General features: G+C 36.0%; 1 protein-coding gene and 1 long non-coding RNA gene across 3 annotated transcripts in view; one reads left to right on the top strand and one right to left on the bottom strand.

Moving 5' to 3' along the window:
- SESN1 (sestrin 1) overlaps positions 1-18,206 on the bottom strand; it is a 116,329-nt gene that overhangs the window by 51,211 nt on the left and 46,912 nt on the right. The window lies entirely within an intron of this gene.
- LOC122238705 overlaps positions 1-18,206 on the top strand; it is a 52,926-nt gene that overhangs the window by 3,981 nt on the left and 30,739 nt on the right. The window contains exon 2 of the long non-coding RNA XR_006217791.1: positions 12,916-13,066. This is a non-coding gene — a long non-coding RNA (uncharacterized LOC122238705). The remainder of the gene's footprint in view (positions 1-12,915; positions 13,067-18,206) is intronic.

Genomic DNA, 18,206 nt, shown 5'->3' on the forward strand with positions numbered 1-18,206 from the left:
AAAGCTAAAACCAGAAGGAGGAAGGAAAGAATAAAGATTAGAGCAGAAATAAATGATATAGAAACTAAAACAAACAAACAAAAAACAATACAACAGATCAATAAAACCAGGAGTTGGTTCTTTGAAAAAATTAATAAAATTGACAAACCTCTAGCCAGACTTATCAAGAAAAAAGAGAAAGGACCCAAAGAAACCAAATCACAAGTGAGGAGAAATAACAACAAACACCACAGAAATACAAACAATTATAGCAGATTATTATGAAAAACTATATCCCAACAAATTGGACAACCTGGAGGAAATGGATAAATCCCAGAAACATATAACCTACCAAAACTGAAACAGGAAAAATAAAAAATTTGAACAGACGTATTACCAGCAAAGATATTGAATCAGTAATCAAAAAACCTCAAGAAACAAAAGTCCAAGACCAGATGGCTTCACAGGCAAATTCTACCAAATATTTAAAGAAGAGTTAATACCTATTCTTCTCAAACTATTCCAAAAAATACAAAAGGAAGGAAAACTTCCAAATTCATTGTACGAAGCCAGTATCACCTTGATACCAAACCAGGTAAAGACACCACAAAAAACCAGAACTACAGGCCAATATCTCTTATGAACATAGATGCAAAAATCCTCAATAAAATACTAGCAAACCCAATCCAACAATACATTTAAAAAGTCATTCACCCCATCAAGTGGGATTTATTCCTGGGTTGCAAAATTGTTCGATATTTCTCAAGTCAATCAACATGATACATCACATGACTAAGAGAAAGGATAAGAACCATGTAATCATTTCAACAGATGGAAAAAAAAGCATTTGACAAAGTACAATACCTGTTCATGATAAAAACCTTCAACAAAGTAGGTTTAGAGGGAACATATCTCAACATAATAAAATTAATCTATGAAAAACCCATCCTCAATGGGGAAAAACTGAGAGGAACAAGACAAGGATGTCCACTTTCACCATTTTTATTCAACATAGTACTGCAAGTCCTAGCCACAGCAATTAGACAACAAAATAAAAGGCATCCAAATTGGTAAGAAAGAAACTAAAACTTTCACTATTTGAAGATGACATGATACTATATAGAGAAAACCCTAAAGATTCCATCAAAAAACTGCCAGAACTGATACCTGAATTCAGTAACGTTGCAGGATATATAAACAATCTACAGAAATGTGTTGTATTTCTATACACCAATAATGAGGCAGCAGAAAGAGAAATTAAGAAAACAATCCCATTTACAATTGCACCAAAAACAATAAAATACCTAGGATTCAACTTAACTAAGGAGGTGAAAGACCTGTACTCTGAAAACAATAAAACATTGATGAAAGAAACTGAACAAAAGCAAAAATAAACCATTGGGACTTCATCAAAATAAAATGCTGCACAGCAAAAGAAACAATCAACAAAACTAAAAGGCAACCTATTGAATGGGAGAAGAAATTTATTTGCAAGTGACATATCTGGTAAAGGGTTAGTATCCATAATATATAAAAAAGTTATAAAACCCAAAACCCAAAAAACAAATAACCCAATTAAAAAATGGGCAGAAGACATGAATAGATATTTCTCCAAAGAAGATATCCAGATGGCCAAGAAACATCACACAAAGATGCTCATCATCACTTATCATCAGGGAAATGCAAATCAAATCAAAACCACAATGAGATATCACTTTACACCTGTCAGAATGACTAAGATCTGTAACACAAGAAACAACAAGTGTTGGTGAATAAAGGTGGAGAAAGGGGAACACTCTTGCACTGTTGGTGGGAATGCAAACTGGTGCAGCCACTCTGGAGAACAGTATACAGGGTCCTCAAAAAATTTGAAATAGAAATACCGTATGATCCAGCAATCACACTACTGGGTATTTTCCCAAAGAATACAAAAACACTACTTCAAAGGGATTGTGGACCAGCATTATCTACAATAGCCAAGAAAAGGAAGCAACCCAAGGATCTATCAAATGATGAATGGATAGAAAAGATGTGGTGTATACATACAACGAATATTACTCAGGCATAAAGCAGAAGAAAATCTTGCCATTCTCAACGACATGGATGAAGCTAGAGAGTATTATGCTAAGTGAAATAAATCAGTCAGAGAAAGACAAATACCATATGATTTCACTCATATATGGAATTTAAGAAACAAAACAAATAAGCAAAGGGAGTGGGGAGAGAGAGGCAAACCAAGACAGACTCTGACTAATAGAGAAGAAGCAGATGTTACCAGAGGGGAGGTGGGTGGAGGGATTGGTGAAATAGGTGACGGGGATTAAGGAGTGCACTTGTCATGATAAGTGTTGGGTGAATAAAATTTTTAAAAAAGTTAAAAACTTTATTAAAAAGTAGGATTTGATGGCATATTAGGGCAGAAGGAAAAGGAATATAATCTGAGAGCAAGGAAGGATTCCACAGTGGGGGTGGGGAAAAACCATGGCCAAAGAGGCCTACTTTACAAATTTACTTAGAGTATAGGTATGCATATGTTGCATAAAACCTATAAGTCTTAATAGCTTATTAACCATAACATCCCACATTCTCAAACATGAAAGATAACCAAGTTTACTGTAATTTCCCTTCACTTTTGCAAATAGTAACGATTAGTGTCAAAGTGTCATCTTTATATTTTACTTCAGTTCAAGATGAGGTCCAATTTACAGTAACTTGGAAGCAAGAACATCCAATTGCAAACCACAGAGCTATCTCATAAACTTTTCTTATTCAGTACTGCCAGCAAATGCCAGCTATGTTTATCTTGATCACTACTGCTAGAGTACCTCAAGTGGCGAGAACATAGTCCTTTGTCTAGTCTTAAAAATCCTCAGACACCAAATTATATAAAGACAATTTACACTTACAGATTCCAAACTGGTTGACCATAAAGCAAAATAAAGTTAGAAATGGGAACAAGTATTTTCACAAATTTACAAACTAAGTTTCTATTAAGAGATGTTTTGGCTACAAGTTCAGTTTTTCAAAAACTGTTGATATTTCTTTTTTCTTTTTCTTTTTTTTTTTCCCTAACTATGGTCTTGTTCATGAAGAAAAGAAGTCAAGTGAATTATTATGGGTTCAAATCTGAAAAGAAAGCAGGGATGGGAGAGAAGAGAAGGCACAGTTGAAGGGGGTTATTTCATGGCCACACACTGCACCACAGTTGTAGCTGGGTTTTCACAAATGTGTGTATATACCATCAGTCCGAAGGAGGACTATGAGAGAATATGGATGGCTGAGCTCACTTAGGAACCATGACTGGGAAAACAACTAACTGGAAACACATGGCCTATTGATACCAAGTATTATCTTTAGCATGTATAAACTTCAGTCATGGGATTAGAGATTATTATTTGAATTGCTGGTCCTCAGCCATAGCACTAATGAAAGTTATTTAAGCAATAACAATAACAACAAACAACTTCCTCTTTTTTTCACAAAAGAAATAATTCAGTTTGGCAGGTCTCCTCTCATTCATATAGGATATCACTTTTTGTTATACTTAAACATGCTTCTTTAGGCACAAAAGTAGCAGGTTGAAGGTTTTTAAGGCAGTGAGGGGTATTGAAAAAGGATGAAAGGGTTGTACTTGATGTTTAGGCTTTTGATTTCTCCGCCAGCTTAGTTGTTAAATGTGGGAAAGTTATTAGGAATTTTTCAATTTAGTCATGCCACTCTATTCTTTGTGTAAATATTTGTCCAAGGACTCATGGGGAAACTGTAGCAAATTATATTAGGTGTAACTTATTATGATTAAATTAAAACAGGAGACCTTGGTATCACTTCCTTGATTTTGACTTCTTAAAAACAAAATTTTAACATTTATAAGATAAACTATATACATTTTTAAATAACATATCCTCAGTTGGCAAAGTGTGCATCATTTTAAGCTAAAACATAAAAATAGCAGACAACATTTTACCATTTCTTCTTTCTAAGAGCAACTCAGCATTAACCTGTACAAATACTTGGGCCATTAACAAGTAATCATTGAGCCAAAGGAGGGATTTTTTAACTTTTTTTAAATGTTTATTTATTATTGAGACACAGAGCATCAACAGGAGAGGGGTAGAGAGAGAGGGAGACACAGAATTGGAAGCAGGCTCCAGGCTCTGAGCTGTCAGCACAGAGCCTGACGCGGGGCTTGAACTCACAAACCGCAAGATCATGACCTGAGCTGAAGTCGGACACTTAACCGACCGAGCCACCCAGGCGCCCCCAAAGGAGGGATTTTGAGGGCAATGAATAAGTGATAGAAGTTTCCAGAACATAGAATCAAAGTTCAATTACAAAAATTCCTCACGTCATGAGAAAACAATAGGGCCCATAATTAATATGTGAATAATAGATTTTAATAATGTAGCAATGATCAGCTTAGAATTGATTATGTCGCTAAGAATCCTGGGATCTCTCCTTTCCTAAGCCATGTCGTAATTCCTGAAATGTTTTAAAGTTTCATAGCAAAATATTCCAACATAGCATTGAGAAATAATATTTTAAATAATAGCAGTAAGAAAAAGGCATTAGATCAAGTAAAGCTAATCAAATTAATAGAGTCTAGCATATAATTTTCCATATATTTAAAGTCCTCATACTCAAGAGCTTATGCAAACCATTTAGCATACTGAAGATAGAATATATGAATGCTTAGAAAGGTAAATACATAAATATATCTAATTTGGCTTAAGTACCACAGAAAAATGGGATGATTTCTGGTGCATAAGGTATATCTTATTAAATACACATACCAGATAGGAAATCTACCACAAATTATATATTTGCAAGTATTTGAACTCAGTATGCCTGTGTCTTTCTACCACAAAAGTTGAAACAATATAGACACTATAAATTTAGACCCATCAGGAAAGGATTTTTTTCTAAGAATGTTTTAGATCAATTATTATACATGAGAAATATAAAAGCCTATTCTCTCTAGCCAAAGGATAAGGAAACAGACACCCTAGCAAGACAGAAGGTTTTTAAAACAATAGCCACTCTACTGTAAACACTAACACCACCATCACCACCACCACCACAACAGTAACAAAACTATGGCCTAACTCCTACTCACACCAGCAAAGACTAAGTGGGAAGAGTAATCTTTTACCCTCACCAGGCTGTAACAAGGTATCCCCTGCCAGGATACTGTCAGAGAATGTCGAGTTTTCAAAAAAAAAAAAAACTGGAATTTTCATCCCCACTGAACAGTAATGCTCCTCACTATATCCCACAACTGGCAATGTCAGCAGAGGAGACCTCATGGGGAACCCAGATATCCATTCACACCACAAGAAATGAACATCCCCCCTTCTCTGCTAGGGTAGGGTCAGAGGAGGCCTAGAGGAAAGTCAGGACTCTCAACATAGCCCAGTGGTCATGAGGTTACCCCTACCTTGTTGTGCCATGGGAGCAGTAACAAGGCAATCCTACTGTTTCCAGCCAGGAAGGTATCATTGGAGATCTGGTAGAGAGCTGGAACTTGTACCTTTTCCCACAAGTAAGAAAGAGGTCCCCTTGGCCCTCTGCTTGGGTGTTGATGGAGGCCAACTGGGGACCCTGGATTTCTACTTCCACCATGGAGGGGAAGCAGTGCCTGCTCTTTCCCTTTCTGGAGAAATTTTAGACAAAACCAACTAAAATGGGATATTTAAGCAAGATGAACCTACAGCTGTTTTATACTTAGTGACGAAAGACTGTCTTTCCCCTAAGACTGGAAACAAGGCAAGTATATCTACTGTCATCACTCCTACTTAGCATAGTACTAGACATTCTAGTCAATATGATAATGTAAGAAATAAATGAAATAAAAGGCATAAAGATCATAAAGGAAAAAATAAAACTGTTCCTATTTGCAGATGCCATGATTGTCTATACAGAAAATCACAAGGAATCTACAAAAAAAATCCTCTTAGAATAATTTTTTTTTTTTTTAAGTCTCAGGTAACTTTAATGAAAGCATTCGCAGTCCTTGCCCCCATGGTGGTATATGGATGGCTAAGCTCAAAACAGAAATGCAGCTGCTGAAACCAGTCACCATGCTGAGGCAGTTGAGCTTAATGCTCCAGATTCAGGGGCCAAGGCAGGAAAGTATTACTTCTCATGGCAAAGTCCAGCAGCCAGGCCTCGTAGAAGGTCATGTCCGGGCTCTAGGCTTTTACTGGCCCTAGGCTCGCTTTACCACCCCACAGACCCATGTGTGAGATGGGACGACAGAAGCAGCCAGGGATCCAAAGTGACCATAGCCACTGTGGCCCAGCGAAGGAGCACTTTTAGAGCTACACAAGAAGGAGTGGTCATTCCATCATTAAAGGTCAGCAAGGTTGCAGGACATAAGGTTAATATACAAAAGTCAATTGCTTTCCTATATACCAGCAATAAACTACTGAAATTTGAAATAAAAAAAATTACACCAGCACAGGAAAAAATAAAATACTTAGGTATAAATCTAACAAAATACATATGGGATATATACGCTTAAAACTACAAAATTCTGATTAAAAAAAAAAAAGATCTAAATAAATGGGAGAAATACTCCATGTTCATGGATTAGAAGATTCAATATAGGATCCAATAAAAATCCTGGCAAGCTGTTTTGTAGATATAAACAAACTGATTCTGGGGCACCTGGGTGGCTCAGTTGGTTGAGCATCCGCCTTCGGCTCAGGTCATAATCTCGTGGTCTGTGAGTTCGAGCCCCGTATCAGGCTCTGTGCTGACAACTCAGAGCCTGGAGCCTGCTTTGGATTCTGTGTCTCCTTCTCTCTCTGCCCCTCCCCCGCTCATGCTCTGTCAAAAATTAATAAACATTAAAAAAATAAATAAACTGATTCTAAAGTTTATATAAAAAAGGCAAAAGACCTAGAATAGCCAAAAGAATGGTGAAGAACAGTCACACTACCTGAGTTTAAGACTTACTATAAAGCTACAGTAATCAAGACAGCATGGTATTAGTAAAAGAATAGACACGTATTTCCATGGAACACAGCAGAGAACTCAGAAATAGACCCATACAAATAGTCAACTGATCACTGATTGACAAAGGATCAAAGGTAATAAGGATAATATTTTCAACAAATGATGCTGGAACAATTGGACATCTGCATGCTAAAAAGAAAAAAAAAAGAAAGAAGAAAAAAGAACTTAGACACAGACCTTACAGCTCTCAGAAAAATTAACTCAAAATATTCTTGTTTTTAAATTTAGGATCACAGACCTAAATGTAACACAGACAGCCATAAAAATTTTTGTAAGAAAACAGAATATCTAGATGACTTTTAACTTGGCGATGACTTTTTAGATACAACACCAAAAGTATAATGTATTAAAAAAATTGATAAGTTGGTCTTTATTAAAATTAAAACCTTCTGTTTTGTGGCAGAAACTTATGAAAAGACAAGCCACAGAATGGTAGAAAATATCTGCAAATCACTTATTTGAGAAAAGATTTGTATGTAAAATATATTTTAAAAAACCTTTTAACACTCAACAATAAGAAAACAACCAAATTAAAAAGTGGACAGAATACATAAACATATACCTTACCAAGGAAAATATAGACATGGCAAAAAGCATGTGAAAAAAAATCATTTGTCATTAGAGAATTACAAATTAAAATGACAATGAAGTATCATCAAATATCTATTAGAAAAACTAAAAATTTAAAAAATTGACAAATGCTGGTGAGGATGTAGAAATAAGAACTCTCATTCATTGTTAGGGGAATGCAAAATGTACAGCTACTTTGGAAGACAGTTTCCTAATTTCTTACAAAGCTAAAAATAATCTGGCCATACAATCCAGTAATCATGTTCATATGCTTTTACACAACTATTCTGAAAACCTGCGCATGAATGTTTATAGCAGCTTTATCCTTAATTGCCAAACGCTGGAAGCAACCAAAATGTCCTTCAATAGTGAATGAATAAACAAACTATGATACAAATACCAATGGAATATTAAGTGATAAAAAGAAAGAAGCTATCCAGTCATAAAAGGGCATGGATGAACCTTAAATGTGAATTGCCAACTGAAAAGAACCAGTATGAAATGGCTACCTACTACATGTATGATTCTACCTATGTGGCATTCTAGAAAAGGCAAAACCATAGAGATAGTACAAAGATCAGTGGCTGCCACAAGTTTGGAGGAAGATGGGAGGGTTGAATAGGTTGAAGTACAGGGAATTTCTTAGGTGGTGAAATTATTCCGTACAGTACTGAAATGATAGATATATACGACATTATGCATTTGGGAAAACTCAAAGAACTTTACAGCACAGAAGTAAAACTTAACACAAATTAAAAAAAAAAACAAAAAACAACATTTAGAAGGTTGGGGGAATCCCAGGAAGCAATGCAGACTGTGAAAAGATAACCTAACTGAATTAACAAATGCATGAAACAATTTTACTGACAGGGGTAGAGGAAAAATGTGTTGACCTAAGCAACTTTGAAAGTGAGTAGAGTCTGTAAGACTAAAACAAAAGGAAATGCATGTAAGAACTATGCTCTCATTGATGAAGTTGTTTCTCATGGGCATATGGGTTAACAATTCTATACTGCTATACATTTATGATGAAAGCAAGTAAGTGGATGGTGGATGGTATGAGCCAGATATCTCCTGTTGGAGTGGGAATTTACAGATAAGTAAGAGGAGGAATATAAAACGATCCTTGTGGTAACAGAGTTAGAGATATCATTCAGAGTCATGCTTAGCTTACATAGAGATGGTTACATATACAATATTTAAAGATATATGCATATATATTGGTTTGTACATATATATTTCCTTGCTTTGTCTGCTAAGAGGGCCTCAAATCAATGAATGACACTCTACTAGCAAAAACGCACACCTAGTTGATGTCTCTCTAGTCATTTTGGTAGTCTAAAGCTCATTCTTAAGTAGATTCTACAGAAGTGTTCATAGGAAATAAATTCTCTGAGCTCATACATATTGATAACTTAATTGTTTTTACCTTAAACTTAGAAAATTCTTGGCTCACACTTTAAGTATCTTAAAAATGTTGCTCTGTTTTCTTTTGGTATTGCTATTGAAAAATCTAAAGCTGATCTAATTTTCCCTTATAAGTTAGTACGACTATGTCTTGGTAATGGTTGTTCTGGGTCAACGTTTTTAGGCCACACAGTATATTCTTTAAACATACAGTTTTTTTAATGTCACAAAGTTTTCTTGAACTGCGGTTTTTTAGCATTCGTTCTGTTCACTTGCTCTAATTTTTTCTTCATTGCTTTCTATTCATCTGTATGTTGGATATTCTCTGCCTATCCTTAATATGTCACTTCTCACAAATCCTTTCCATTTTTTTTGCCATTTTTCTTTAAAACAATTTTTTTAAGGTTTATTCATTTTTCAGAGACAGAGACAGAACATGAGGCAGGGAGGGGCAGAGAGAGAGGGAGACACAGAATCTGAAGCAGCCTCCAGCCTCTGAGCTGTCAGCACAGAGCCTGACATGAGGCTTGAACCCACAGACCGTGACATCATGACCTGAGCTGACGTCAGATGCCTAACTGACTGAGCCATGCAGGCACCCCTTGCCATTTCTTGTCTATCCTTTTCTTATTATTTTAAAAAGAGTTTTAATGTTTTATTCATTTTTTGAAACAGAGTGTGAGCCAGGGAGGGGCAGAGAGAGAGAGACACAGAATCTGAAGCAGGCTCCTCGCTGTCAATGCAGAGCCTGATGTGGGGCTCGAACTCACCAACTGTGACATCATGACCTGCGTCATAGCTGGACACTTAACCAACTGAGCCACCTAGGTGCCCCTCTAGCCTTTAAAAAAAAACACAAAGTTTATTTACTTATTTTGAGAAAGATAGAATGAGTGGAGGAGGGACAGAATCCCAAGCAGGCTCCGTGCTGTCAGTGCAGAGCCTGACACGGGGCTTGATCTCACAAACCATGAGATCATGACCTGAGCCAAAATCAAGAGACAGATAGACACTTAACCAACTGAGCCACCCAGGCACCCTTCTTTTCTATTCTTAAAGGTTTCTTCTTTTCTTCCTTCAATTTTTCTTATGGCATTATTTATTTGGACTTGCGTTCCTTCTAGTTTAATTCATTTCTTGTTATTATTTTTCTTTTACTTCCAATTATTTGCAGAGTTATGTTACCTCACTTCTGAGTTTCTCTAATTCTGATTTTTGTTGTTCTTTCATTTGTTAAATCATTTTCTTAATGTCTTTTAACTTATTTAAAATAGGTTACAGTATTTGACTAGTCTTTCAAACATGCTTTCATTTTCTGTAGGTATTATTCAATTTTTATTTTTTTCTTATAATAGCATATTGCTCATTTTTATGTGAAATTTGCTTTCTTGAACTTTTTGAATGAGATTGGGTCAGCATAGATTTTCTAACTTCACAGAATTCCCTCCTCTGTTGTTTTAGTGTAGTGTTCAAAACTAAAGCAGTTTGCTTTCAGCAAGTGTTTGGGCTCCATTCTCTTCTGCCATAGACTTTCTTTTCCTTTCAACTATATTGCTCCTATTCTACTCATTTCTATTCCACCCCCAGCAACAGTTCCTTAATAATAAGACCCTATCCTAGAAAGAGGCCACAGAAATGTGGGTTTTAAGAGTTCATAAAAGCTGTACCACTCCAGCCTTTTTGGTTCTTATGGTGGACATTTTGCACTTACCTGTTTTTGGAATGAGCAAAATTCCTCCCAGTATCATCCAGTGTTTGCAGCTTGGCCAGCTGTATTTTCCAACAAATATCTGTTGGCTAGTTTAGGGTTTTCCTCTTCTTGGGTCTTCCAGATACTGCCCCATTGTTTCTTTCTTTTACTTCCATCCCAAGAACTGATACCATAAAGGTCTTGTCTTACTTCATTTCTTTCACAATTGACAATGTTGACCAATTTTTTCTAAAGTCTCTCCTCCCTTACTATCCTGAAAGATCCTCTTTCAAGTTTCATCCTCTGTTTCTTGCTACTCAATATCAATCTCCTTTATGGATTCTTTTTCCTCCACTGTGTTCTTGTAATAGATGTTATAATAGATGTGTTACATCTATCCTCAGCTGCCTTATTGTGTATCTTGTCCCTGGTGATCTCACTCTTGCATAACTTCAACAATGAATGCTGATCAAGGCTATAATTACATCTTAGTCCTTTCTCCTGAATTTGAGACCCACTTTTCTAGCTACCTATTTCACCTTGCTATCCCACAGCCATCTGAAATCTAACATATTAAGTGCCAAACTCATCACCTTTCTCCCACTCATGCCGCTACAGTGTTATTTGTTTTATTCTCTCCATGAAGGCGTCATTGTACATCTGGTTGTCCAGTTGCAAAAACCTCCAAGTCCTTATCTAGGCCTCGAGGTCTCCCTTACCAATCTCTTGCCAAGTTCTAAATACTCCACAACTGAAAAGCTGTCAAATCTACTCTCTTACCCTCAACCTGAACCCCATCAGTGGGGTCCCTGTCTGTGTCTCTCCTGGATTATAACAGCAGCCTCTTTTCTTCACAATCTTTCTAAATTGCAGATCTAGGATATTGCAGTTCTTCATAGGCTCCCCTTAACTTTCAAAATAACATCCAGATTATTCATATGGCACACAATTCCCATCTAGATCTTGTCTCTGCCTGCCTCTCCATTCATACTGAGTACAACCTACAGTTTCTCAGACATGGCAACTCTCACAATCCTGTGCTTTTGTGCATGCTGATCTCTCTGACTGGAGCCCCTTATCTTCTACCTCTTTAACTGGCTACTCCTCACTCAGGCTTTAGGAGCCAGTTGAGGCTTTTACCCTTCTACAGTCTTTCCTGGCATTCACTTTCTGTGTTCCCTTATTCCAACCATTCAAAGCCCACAGTAGAACATTCCTTCAGAGGACTTACTGCTATGTATTACAACTGTCTATTTACCTGTCTATCTTGCCCTCTGTGAGCTCCTCAAGGGTTAGGCTTTTGTCTTATCTGTTCCCCCAGTGCGCAGGGTAGATAAGAAAAATGTTCCTTAAATAAACAAGTTAATGTGAAGCATGATGTAGAGAACTCAACAGAAATAAGAATTTGCTTTTGAATCTGTATAGATTGAAAAAAATGTATCCCATTATTTGTTTTTAAAGAATGACCAATTCCTAAACATCCAATAATTCACACACTGGAACACAGGAAGTAGAAAATGTTACATTCACAAGATTTAAAAAATCTAATGTAACATTTTTGCTCCTATTAACATTCAGTGAAACAGTGGTAAGAAAAGTGTCCTTCATAAATAACCCCCTGTAAGCTTTTGTCTTTTAAGATCATAAAGACTTAAATAAACATTAACCACCCCCAAATGGCTCTCCTAATAGGTGTTGTAGGCAGTTTATCACAGATGAATGATTTGAGGATCCACCTTCCTAAAACATTCCTCCAATGACCTTGCCTATTTACCTTGAGATCTATACCGTCAGTATTGCTTCACTGGGTTTAGTCACCAAAGCAGTTAAGACTACTTCTCAAGGGCTGCTGTTACAATATAGCAACTACCAAGGAAATAAGGTTATGCTCTGAAAGGCGGCCACCTTCTCTAGTCTCTCCCTTTAACACAAACATATTTGTAAGATCCAGTAGGAAGGGCCTGTCAAAATTTTCCACAGAGGCATCTTAATCTCTGAGGGGAGAGAGCTCCTTCCACGGGCGATAAAGTGGTGATTGACTCAAGAGTAACTGGCCACAAGTAGGACAATTATTTATATCAAATTTTGTATCTCAGTCTTTAATATAGGCATGCTTATTTTTTAACACAAAATAATGTTTTTAATTACTTACCAGTTGAATTATCTATCTCATCACCAGACCTGCCCTTCTTTTCTCCCTCCAAAGCCCATCCCATTCTAAATTCCAGGAAGGTATGTTGTATTTATTCTAGGTGAAAAGAGGATATACAGATTTCACTACAAGGTGCAAGAGAAAATCATACTGGAAAGGACAGCACAGCTGGCATAAGAGTGGCAGTAGCAGGATTCCAAACATGTTAGACAACAGCACTTCATCTGGGAGAAACTTAAAAGCTTCACAAGGTAAGATATATTTTAATTTAAAACACTAAAAAGTAGTACCATCAATGAAAAGGAAATCTACTTCTAAGTGTACCAAAAAGGTTGTAGGGCAAATGAAGGAAATTTGCATTTGTTGAGATATAAACAGGAGTGTTCTATAAGAGGGGTATTAATTATTATGAATGACAAACTCTGCAAATACAAAATAGAACCCAAATCACTGGTTGCATAATTCAAAATTTACATGTAATAAAGTCAAGGCAACAGATTCAAGTCATGGCTTGTCAAATATTTACTTCACTAATATATAGCCATTGACCTTAGGCTGTAATCATATTCCAATTTATGAAATTGAGCCTGTAAAAAGTGAGAGAGCAAGTACTTAAAACATTTTAACTGTTTACTTCTCTATTTCCTCTACTAAACAGCCCTTATCTCTTGAGGACAGGGGTGGGATATAGAATTTCTATTCCTTTTGCTTAGCATACTTTTTTGCACAAAGCTTACTTTCAACAAACATTTGTAGAATGTATGTATATAAGTCTATCATTCATTCATTCATTCATTCAATCTCTATAAGACCTGGAAAATATCTTGGCACATCAGAAGAGGGAAAAGTGGTATCCAAAAAAGAAGACTGAAGATATTTATTATTTATATTAATATATTTCATAATAGTATCTACTGATATATCACATCTATCATACTGAAGTAAATTATATATTATATTAATGTATATACTTTAATAACATAGAACTGAAAGGAAGTTAACTTATGTAAAACTTTTTGAAAACACTTTTTAATGTTTATTTATTTTTGAGAGAGAGAGAGACAGAGTGCAAGCAGGGGAAGAGCAGAGAGAAAGGGAGGCACAGAATCCGAAGCAGGCTCCAGGCTCTGAGCTGTCAGCACAGAGCCCAACACAGGGCTCGAACTCATGAACATTGAGATCATGACCTAAGTCGAAGTCGGATGCTCAACCGACTGAGCCACCCAGGCACCCCTTACATAAAACTTTAAAGGTGGTGTCTATCTGCAACAGCACCTACTAGGTAGCAGTAAACACATTCCAAGCTTAGAAAAGACATGGATTTTTTTTTATCATTGAAAAAAAAAAAACATTTCAACTTACAGTGGGTTACAGAGTTACTATTTGGCTAAGGAAAGAAACATACATTAAAAGTAGACTTTAAAAAATATAAAAATTATTGCAAGAGGAATCAAGTTATTTGGAATGGTCTGAAAATTTGGTGAAATTAGCTTCCTAAAAGAAATAAACACCCAATCAATCTCCAACTTTCACAAAACCTATCTATACAAACGGACAAGCAGAAGTTACCTCCCATTATCCAGATCATAACACCAGACTTACAAAATCCTTAACCAACTTCTCTAAGCCTAATGGCAAATGTTCTGTTTTCCAGTTTGACCACAGGAAGGGCAACTTTCCAAGAGACCTATCTTCTCTTAGTAAGCATGCAGAATTAATAAAGTACTAGTGCCAACAAATAATTACCCACTACTAGCCTCCCTTTCCAGTCTCTGGATCCCAGTTGAGAATGAGGAGACAAGAAGGAAAAAACATCAAGCTTCTACTGCTTAGATAGGGGATATGTGGTGCTTAAAATACACATTACCATAGGAATATTGTTAGAAGCGGTAGTTTATTATGGTAAAAATTGTTCAATCAGCATAACAGCAAATAAGAATGGGCTGAATGTTTTTTGTGTGAGCTGATCCTTGAAGCTAATCACCAAGTATTAATACTGCTTATACACAGACATATAAGCGGCAGTCCTAAATAACTGATATACAAACTAACTTCTGGAACAAACAGGAAACCTGTTAAGACACAGAAAAACTCATTTTAGAGATTAGTTTCACAGTGGTTTAACAATTCTTTTGGATGAGGAGCTTTAGAGTTGGTTTTACAAAATATCAGGGTTTCATAAAGTTTCAAAGAGAATTAGAAAGATTTAAAAGTTATTTACTGAACACTTGAAATGAGTCAGACTATAATGGTGCCAACTTTAGTGATAATGTAACAAGTCAGCTGATTATTTTAACATTAAGGGAGTAGGATAAGCGGCAACATTGTGTATTGAGTAACAACATGTGAACTGACTCTGAAAGAAAAAAAAATGTAACCCTTTACAGAATGTTTAAATCGGGTCCCCCTTATCACCTTTGTGCTGGACTATTCTGTCAAAGATAGGAATCTAAGGTATGAAAAACATTAGAAGAACAGTAAAATTGCAGAGTCTGGAAATCATAGCTACTGGTTTTCTTTTTTTCTGTGACATTTCTTTTTAATGTGATCTCAATAGTTTCGAGGAAAGATGTGGAAGACGAGTTTCAAACCAAAGTCACACAGATAGCTGTAATATCTCAAAATGGAAATTCCATTAAGACAGGGATTTTTGGCTATTGATTTTTGCCTCATCCCTTTGGCCCAGGATAGTGCTTGGGACTTAGCAGCTGCTCAGTATATACTTGTTGAATAAATCAACGAACAAAAAGTACAGTATCCCCCTATAAAGTTTAGAAATACTTAAAGTTTTAAAGATAAGTTTTGTTAATATAAAACAGTTTTGCTGTGAGAAAATATTTTATAAACATAGGATGTCCTTATAGATACAGATCAATTTTAATTGATCACAATTCTACCACTCAGAGATAAAAAGTCATTGTTAATATGATATACTTCTAGTTTTTTCTTATGCTTATTTTTACATAGTTGAAATTAAAAAAAATTGCTTAAAATAGTCTAGCTAGGCTTCATTGTACAAATGGGCATTTTACAGGGGCGCCTGGGTGGCTCAGTTGGTTAAGCGTCCGACTTCAGCTCAGGTCACTTCAGCTCAGGTCACGATCTCGCGGTCCGTGAGTTCGAGCCCCGCGTCAGGCTCTGGGCTGATGGCTCAGAGCCTGGAGCCTGCTTCTGATTCTGTGTCTCCCACTCTCTCTGCCCCTCCCCCGTTCATGCTCTGTCTCTCTCTGTCTCAAAAATAAATAAAACGTTAAATTTTTTTTAAAAAAACAAATGGGCATTTTACATTGCATTTGTACATAATATTTTTAGTGTAAGTCTTTTCCGATGTTATTGAAAGCAAGAATCTTCTTTATTTAATACTTTTTAAATGTTTACTCAAACATTCTGAAACACTTGAAAACAATTTTTAGGGACAAATCAGTCTTATATAAGGTACTTGTACTAGATTATTTTCTAGCCATTGGTACTGAATTTGTGATCTAGAGGCTGAATGCAAGACTATCCTATAGGAAACATTAGTATTATGAATGCCGTTTTGAGAAGAGACAGGATATGTTTCTAGTTCATTCATTTGTGTAACCACTCAACAAATATTTATTATGGGTTTACTATGGGTTATAGAGTTTATAATCTAATGAAGGGAAGGGAGACTGACATTAACTGATCAACAATTTAAACTCACAATTGTGATAAGTTGTAAATGTCAGGAATAAGAGGTATATGGTCAAATGTCTCTATATAATAAAAGAAGTTGGCCTAGACGTTTCGGTAGTGGTGTGTGTGTGTGTGTGTGTGTGTGTGTGTGTGTGTGTGTGTGTGTATCAGAGAATTGGGAGCAGGTGGTGGGCTGGAAGTAATTTTATCTAACATTTATTAACTCACCAATGGTAATCAGGCCCTGTACTATGTTGTGTACTTTACACAGTGTATCTCATTTTCTCATTTAATAATCACAGTATCATATGAATCAGAGTGATTTGCCCCCATTTTACGGATAAAGAAATTGGGGCTCAGAGAGAAGTCAAATAAGTTATTTAGGATTATATTGCCAGTAAATAATGGCCTGGGAGGGTGAGCCAGACAATAAGCAGCAGGGTTTAAAGTCATATTATATGTCATATATTCCACTTTCCAGCATAATTGACATTTATACTGAAATGTAAAGGATTAGTAGATTAAGTTAATATAGCATGAGGGGTGGGGGTGGGGGAGAAGGGAAGAACGTTCCTTGCAAACTGAGAGACATGAGTAAAGCTCTGAGATAGGAGGGACTACAGTGAATCAAAGAGGGAACAAAAACAGTTCAAAGCCAGTGAACTAAGCAGGAACACAGACTAAGGGGAAATATGGAGATGAGACGAAGAACAGACAGCACCTGGGCAATGAAAACCCTCATGGGCCACATCAAGGATGGTGACTTCAGTCCTAAATGTAATGAAAAGGCACAAGATGCTTTCACTGCTTTTATATGAAATTCAAAATTTTGAGGGGAAGAAAATTCACAAAGTTGGATTTAATGAAGGTACAGAAAGATGAATATTTGCTCATTTGGAAAATATTTCCTGGGACCTATTGTATCTGTGTCAATAAGTCTGAATACTTCGGGAACAAAAGTGGTGGCTTTTAAATACCTTTTAAAATAAACTCAAAAAAATAAAAAATAAAAGAAATCAAATGAAGATAAATTAAAAAGAGGATTCTATAAAGAGAGAGTACTAGAAAATGACTTTGGGCTAGGTTGCAACAGATGTAGCTGATATTTAATCAGTTGATATTTAATGCAGAGGCATATGGAGGCCCCAGGGATAAGCTAGAAGCAGAGAAAGTTGACAGCAATTTCACACATAGTAGTCCATGAATGATGATATCACAGAGTTATGAAAATGAAAACAGTAAACATACCATAGAGAATAAGCTGAAAAAAACTAGGCTATTCATCAGGCTTTGAGAGGTGAGGGCAGAGGGGAAGTCTCCAAGATATGGTCTTAAAATATCCTCCCTATAGGCCAACAATTGTAATACAACAAGATTGTATGTTGTGTAGAAACTGCTACTTCAATGGATTTGACCGCTGAGTAATCTTTTGTGATCTCTGTTAACATGCAGATGTTGTGATATGCATTTATGCATTCATTCCAATCCCATAGGTTCAGTATGTTTTCACTTCCATTTTTCTGAGTTATTATGAATTATGGCAATAAAAATGCATTTCATCTAGAAGGTATTTTTTATAAATGATAAAGCCATATTTATTTATTTATTTATTCATTCATTTGAATATACATGGCAGCTTCCTTTGATAATATTTACTTATTTTTTAACCTTTTCTATTTATTTATTTATTTTTAATTTATATCCAAGTTAGTTAGCGTAAGTGCAATAATGATT

This window comes from Panthera tigris, chromosome B2 (assembly GCF_018350195.1).
Source record: "Panthera tigris isolate Pti1 chromosome B2, P.tigris_Pti1_mat1.1, whole genome shotgun sequence".
Taxonomy (NCBI): Eukaryota; Metazoa; Chordata; class Mammalia; order Carnivora; family Felidae; genus Panthera; species Panthera tigris.